Source organism: Mandrillus leucophaeus, unplaced genomic scaffold (genome assembly GCF_000951045.1).
Source record: "Mandrillus leucophaeus isolate KB7577 unplaced genomic scaffold, Mleu.le_1.0 Scaffold101, whole genome shotgun sequence".
Taxonomy (NCBI): Eukaryota; Metazoa; Chordata; class Mammalia; order Primates; family Cercopithecidae; genus Mandrillus; species Mandrillus leucophaeus.
In genome coordinates this window covers 2,329,255-2,335,929 of record NW_012098210.1, presented here as the reverse complement: position 1 = coordinate 2,335,929, position 6,675 = coordinate 2,329,255, and the positions used below count along the sequence as shown (strand labels likewise).

The 6,675-nt window shown below is 45.1% G+C and overlaps 1 pseudogene; it reads left to right on the top strand.

Annotated features, from left to right (window-relative positions):
* The first annotated feature begins 4,923 nt into the window (after window positions 1–4,923).
* Window positions 4,924–6,675, top strand: part of LOC105536203 — a 22,193-nt pseudogene continuing 20,441 nt past the window's right edge.

Below are 6,675 nucleotides of genomic sequence, written 5' to 3'. Positions count from 1 at the left end.
CGCCGGGGGCGGTTTTCTGACGTGGACTCTAGAACCAGCCGAAACCCGGCTGCGCTGTCCTAGCTCTAGGTTTTCACCTTCGCCTGTCGCCCCCGGCGGCGGGGTTGCAGCCCCACTGGATGCCTAGGAGCCGACCGCGTTGAGTGTTGCCCTCCAAGAGACCCGGCGCTTTACCCCAACTGCAGCTGCCGGACAGAAAGAGCACAGGAGGCTACGTCGCGGTGTGGTGCTGGCTGCGGTACTGTAGAAGTCAGGCCTCATTCGAGCCTCTGTAACACAGGAGTAAAGAAAGAACACATGTAGAACTGGGCATAGGCCGGGCGCGGAGGCTTACGCCTGTAATCCCAGCACTTTGGGAAACTGAGGCAGGCGGATCACTTGAGCTCTGGGATCCGAGACCAGCCTGGCCAACAGGGTGAGACCCTGTCTCTACCAAAAACAGAAAAATTATCCGAGCGTGGTGGTGCGCGCCTGTAGCCCCAGCTACTCGAGAGGCTGAGGCAGGAGGATCGCTTGAGCTTGGAGAGGTCAAGGCTGCAGTGAGCTGCAGTCGCAGCACTGCACTCCAGCCTGGGCAACAAAACAAGACCCTGTGTCAGAAAATGAAGAACCTGGTATGTAGGCTGTGCTCAGTAAATGCCTAATAGACTGAAGACACACAGCCAGGCCTCTTGATAACAGACGGACTGTAGCTGACCAGACCCCCTACCTTTAATTCTGTAAAAGTTTGGAGTTACCTTTCTCCCCACAATTTGCCCTCCAACCATCTTCTCTGAAGAGAGGGCAACATAGAATTAGGAACTGGGGCTCCCATAGACCTGCCCCTTCTTGTCTGGTAGTTGTTACTCTGGCGTCCCTCAATGAGACATGTCTTCCATCAATGTAGCCTTTTATGGTCTTTGACCCTGGAATCTGGACTGGGTCATGATTAAGACCATGAGAAACCGTGATTCAGCTTCACCAACAGAAGAAGGTGGTAGGAGTGGCAATGTCTTGGTTCTAACTCTCAGCTTAAAAAAGATCTGGCAAACTTGGCTGGGCACGGTGGCTCACGTCTGTAATCCCAGCACCTTGGGAGGCTGAGGTGGGCAGATCACAAGGTCAGGAGTTCGAGACCACCCTGACCAACATGGCGAAATCCTGTCTCTACTAAAAATACAAAATTAGCCGGGCGTAGTGGCACGCACCTGTAATCCCAGCTACTTAGGAGAGTTGCTTGAATCCGGGAGGTAGAGGTTGCGGTGAGCCGAGATCACGCCACTGCACTCCAGCCTGGGGGACAGAGCGAGACTCCATCTCAAAAAAAAAAAAGACCTGGCATCGTTGATTTTGAGCTGTTAGTGGTCATGAGCTGCTGCCCTTTAGCCACCCTGCTGTAGAGAAACCACGTGCAGAGACCACTTGGACTTGGAGAGGGAGAGCTGGGCCACTAGGCTGGTGGAGCCATCCTAGCTAAGGGATCAGTCATTGAGTGAAGAAGCTGTCTGGGTTGGGTTATTCCAACCATCTGGGCCATTCCATGTTACCCACAACAGTAACAGGTCTTTCCTAAGTGTGACTTATCCAAAATGAGAAATAACTCATTTATCATTTAACCCTTAAATGATGAATTATTTATAATTTTTCATAAATTATGATTTATGTTATTTTAAGCCTCTAAGTTTTAGAGAGGTTTCTTACTCACTAATAGATAAGCAGAGCATTGTCTGACATAACGCTTGTGCTATGAGGAATATTCCTATGGCACCTACCTCAGAATTTGAGCACCTTACAGTCCCTGAGAAACAAAGAAAAAGCCTCGTAGACCTGTGGAGCCTCTCAGCTTTACCTCAGAGCATTGAATTCTAAGGTTCTAAGGTGGACTTCCACACTCATACCCAGGTCTCACTCTCATACTCAAGTCCTGACTGTCCTTACTGCATCTTCTTCAAACCTGGTGAAGCTGAATTGCACAAAAGCCTCACCCCCTGCTATACATCCACACATACTCCCCATTCCTACAGGAAAACTATTGTTTGGCCTAGGCCCTAGCACTGACATTCTGGTTTGCAGATTATGTTTTTGCCATGTAGGGTAAGGCAGAGAAATTGAAGACATGGCCCTACCCTCTGGCAGGACCCCATCAGATGGGGGAGGCTGGCATAGGCCATGCCCTAGCTATAGGAGACATTGCTCCCCCTACTCTTCCAGGCTGGAAGTGAACCAGCCCTTTCTTTCCCTTCCCTCCCCACAGCAAGACTGAACCCAGACTGTGAAGTTTCACATGATTTTACCAACATTCAGGGATAACAGAAAAGGTGTGCATCTGAAGAACAGCAATCCCTAGACTAGATATTGCTACTCTGAAGCCTTAGAATCTTGCTGCAGCAAACATTCTTTCTCACTTCCTTAATCTACTCCCTTCTCTGGTTCTTTTTCCATAGCTTTCGAACATGCTGAAATTATTTTGTCCTTGAAAAACAAACACGCTGGGTGCAGTGGCTCATGCCTGTAATCCCAGTGCTTTGGGAGGCCAAAGTGGGAGGATCACCTGAGGCCAGGAGTTTGAGACCAGCCTGGGCAACATAGTGAGACCTTGTCTCTACAAAAAGTTTTTTTAAAAATTAGTCAGATGTGGTCGTGTGCACATGTAGTCCTAGCTACTTGGGAGGCTGGGGCAGGAGGATCACTTGAGCCCAGGAGTTTGAGGCTGCAGTAAGCTATGTTTGGACCATTGCACTCTAGTCTGGGCAACAGATCAAGACCCTGTCTCTAAAAACAATTAAAGAAACAAAATCTTACCTGCTATCTTCTTTTTCCTTTACTGCGTTTATCAAAGATTCCCCTACACATTCTACGTCTGTGTTACAGATTAAAGATGGCTGCAAATTCTCTTACATTCCTTCTATGGAGAGATCAGGTCTAATCCTTGGCCCCACCCCCACCCCCAGCCCTACCCTACTTTTTTAATCTAGCCTGGCCTTAGTGATTTGCTTGACTGATAGACTATAGTGGAAGTGATGTACTGGGATTTGTGAGGTCCCAGAAATGGGACCTTGTGCTAGGTCATAAGAAGTCTTGCAGCTTCCTCCTGAAGTGTCTTGGAACACTTACTCTGGGAAAGCCAGCTTCCATAAAAGATGTCCAGCTACCCTGAGACCACCAGGCTGTGAGGAAGCCAGCCCCCAGCCATTCAAGTCTTCCCAGTTGGGACCTCATACAATCATGAAGCAGGGGGGTGCTGTTCCTGCTGAACCCACCCCAAACTGCAGATACGTAAGCAAAATAAATGAGTGTACTTGTTTAAGCCATGAGCCAACTGGGGACAGTTTGTTACACAACAATAAATTACCAGAATACTCTGTATCCTGGTTCCTCCAAGGACAAGAATAAGTCTCGTGATGGGGACTTGATTAAGAATTAAGGGCCGGGCGCGGTGGCTCAAGCCTGTAATCCCAGCACTTTGGGAGGCCAAGACGGGCGGATCACGAGGTCAGGAGATCGAGACCATCCTGGCTAGCACGGTGAAACCCCGTCTCTACTAAAAAATACAAAAAACTAGCCGGGCGAGGTGGCGGGCGCCTGTAGTCCCAGCTACTCGGGAGGCTGAGGCAGGAGAATGGCATAAACCTGGGAGGCGGAGCTTGCAGTGAGCTGAGATCCGGCCACTGCACTCCAGCCTGGGTGACAGAGCACGACTCCGTCTCAAAAAAAAAAAAAAAAAAAAGAATTAAGAATGACAGTATAATTGTATATAAATATGTAATCTACAACTAGTCATCTATATGTAATACACTAGTATCATTGTCCAGTTGCTTCTCATAGAGGAGGTTGCCGTAGTCATCGTAGCTTCAGAAGTGCTTCTGTTGGACCCCACGTGCCTTATCACAAAGATTATGCAGCTCTTCTGCCTGAAATCCCTTTTTTTCCACTGGTCCTTGTCATGGTGGTCATTTCCAGGTCCCAGAAACTGTAATGCCAGTGGCAAAGAACACCCAGGCTTTGATACAAATTGCTCTAAGTCCAGACACTAAAATAACAGTTCTTGCCAACTGCAAGAGCAAAAGGATTCGTATCCACTTGGTTAGTGCAGGCTGGTTTGAAGGTGCCTGTGCCTATTCTTTTTCACTCAAGTAAGGCATCTTACTCACCTTGGCCCTTTTTCTGATTTCCTGCCATCCCTTCCTGTATCTTTGCTTGCATTGTCTCCGAGTCATGGACATAGATAGATTTTATAATTTTTGACTTTTACTCATGCAGTGTCTTTGGTCAGATTCCCTAGAGGCAGAATCCTGAAACAGGATCTGAGTGCATAGTTTATTGGAAGATTGCTCTCAGAAGAAACACAGTGAAGGAAGCAAGATACAGCCCAGGAGGAGGTTGAGAAAGGATGTGGTCTGGTCTTATCTAGAGTTAAGTTGCAGCCTGATCCTATGGAGAGCCCTAGAGCATGAATTGTACCATAGGATTGATTCCATTTTGAGGTAAGGGAGCAGCATTTTGTAGACACATCTCTTTCAGCAGACAACATTCACAGCAGTAAGAAGGATCCTATAAAGGAAATTTGGGAGGGGTACCAATAGATACAAATAGATAGCTCCATGTGTATGTAATACATATAACAAATGTTTGTTTATCAAATATCTACTAGATAGCAAAGATTGAATACTGCTTAAATAAGATCTGATTGACTATCTGACTTTCCCCCAAACATCACTGGTCCTCATTCTGCACGGTTTGAAACATCGATATATTTTATTGTCCCAAAGTTCTCCTTATACTTTTAGTCAATGTGAGACCAAGCAATTCTCTGATTATAGATGTTAAAATCTCATCTAGAATGTAAGGTACTATGTTGCCTGTGAAAGAGGTTGATCCTGAAGGTTTGGAACAAACACAACTGAGAGGATTCTAGGTAGGAATAAAGTGCCATCGAAAGTTCCAATGGATATCCCACTGTCAACCAACAAGCATAAGATTCCGATAGTCGTTGGCAGACTGTAAGGGAAAGTGTTTAGGAGTCCCTGATCTGGGAACATAAAGTTATACCTCTGAGCTGTGGGCAGAGCTCCTGGTGGCCTCCTCATACAAGTCCCACAAGTTCAGGAGTTGACCTGTATATCAGCTCAAGGGACACGACCCTGCATTGGGATGAGTGCATCAATTTAAAGGCAGAAGACTTGAAATTTCTATTGAATGAGCTAGATTCATGCCCCCTCCCCCAAATTTCTACAACAGAGAACAAAAAGTTTCTCTTGTGTACAGATAGTATGAAAACAGTACTACTGTTAAAAGACAAATGACTTTGCTAAATATGGCCACGAAGGACTTCAAATTAGAAGTTCCCAAACTGAAGCCATCCTTTCAGATTAAAATCCATTAGAATTTCTCCTAATTACAGATAACATATTAGTTTCCTGTGACCGCTATAATAAATTTCCACAAACTTGGTGGCATGAAACTATAGAAATTTAAGAGTTGACATGTGCAGAAGTCCTACTAGTCTGGTTCTTGTTCCCCCCTGGGTACTAGCTTCCTTCAGCAGTGTAGGCGAAGGTGCTGGGGGCCAACAAAGGGAGGAGTCAACTTGTGGAAATTTTGCAGGCCTGTTATTCTTAGCACTATCCAAGACTAGACAAAGAGGAGAAAGAAACTTACCTGATCCATGCCAGAAGTTATTGCACTCAAAGGGGAATAAGCAGGAAAAAAGAAAGGAAAGAAGGAAAGAGGGAAAAGAAAGGAAAGAAGGAAGGAAGGAAAAAGAAGGAATGGAAGGAAGAAAGAGAAACCCCACAGACATAAGATGAAACCCTGTCCAACAATGGAAGGAAGGCCAGAAAATAGTGAACCAAATTTTGAGGAAAAGTCAGAGGAAAACGCAGAAGGAACTTTTAGAGAAAGGTTAATTCCATCTCTCCAGAATATAAAGATGTACATAAGAGGCATTTAAGCAATAAAGATATGTTTGGAGAAGTGGATGAACTAGGCGAGATAAGGAGAGTAAGAAACAAACTTGTAGGGATGTACTGGAAGGTTGATCATAACCATCATTGCCCCTATTTAATGCAATTTCCTTTATTTTTATTTTATGTGATATTAACAATGCCATATAACTTTCTTTTTATCAGCATTTTCCTGATATACCTTTGTCCATCTTTCTACTTTTAACCTGTTGTTGTTAGTGGTTTTAGATACATCACTTATCTTCATCTCATTGTTTACCGTATTTGGACCAATCTTCAAATCTCTTTTATAGAAGAGCTTTACTCATTTGTAAAAAAAGAAAAAAAAAAAAAAAAAAGAGGTTCCTGACAGCATATAAAATGAAAAAAGGGTTACTAAGTGATATGTGAATATCATTTTAATTTTTAGTTTTTAGGGACAGGGTCCTGCTTCATTGCCCAGGTTAGAGTGCAGTGTCTATTCACAGATGTGATAATCGCACACTACAACCTTAAACTCCTGGGCTGAAATTCCTCCTGCCTCAGCCTTCCAGTAGCTGGGACTACAGGCACGCACCACCACGCCCAGTTGTGAATGACATTTTTGAAAGGTAAGAGTACATTTGGATATTACATACGTGCACATAAAAACTCGTGAAGGTGTAATCCCAGCACTTTGGGAGGCCGAGACGGGCGGATCACGAGGTCAGGAGATCAAGACCATCCTGGCTAACACGGTGAAACCCTGTCTCTA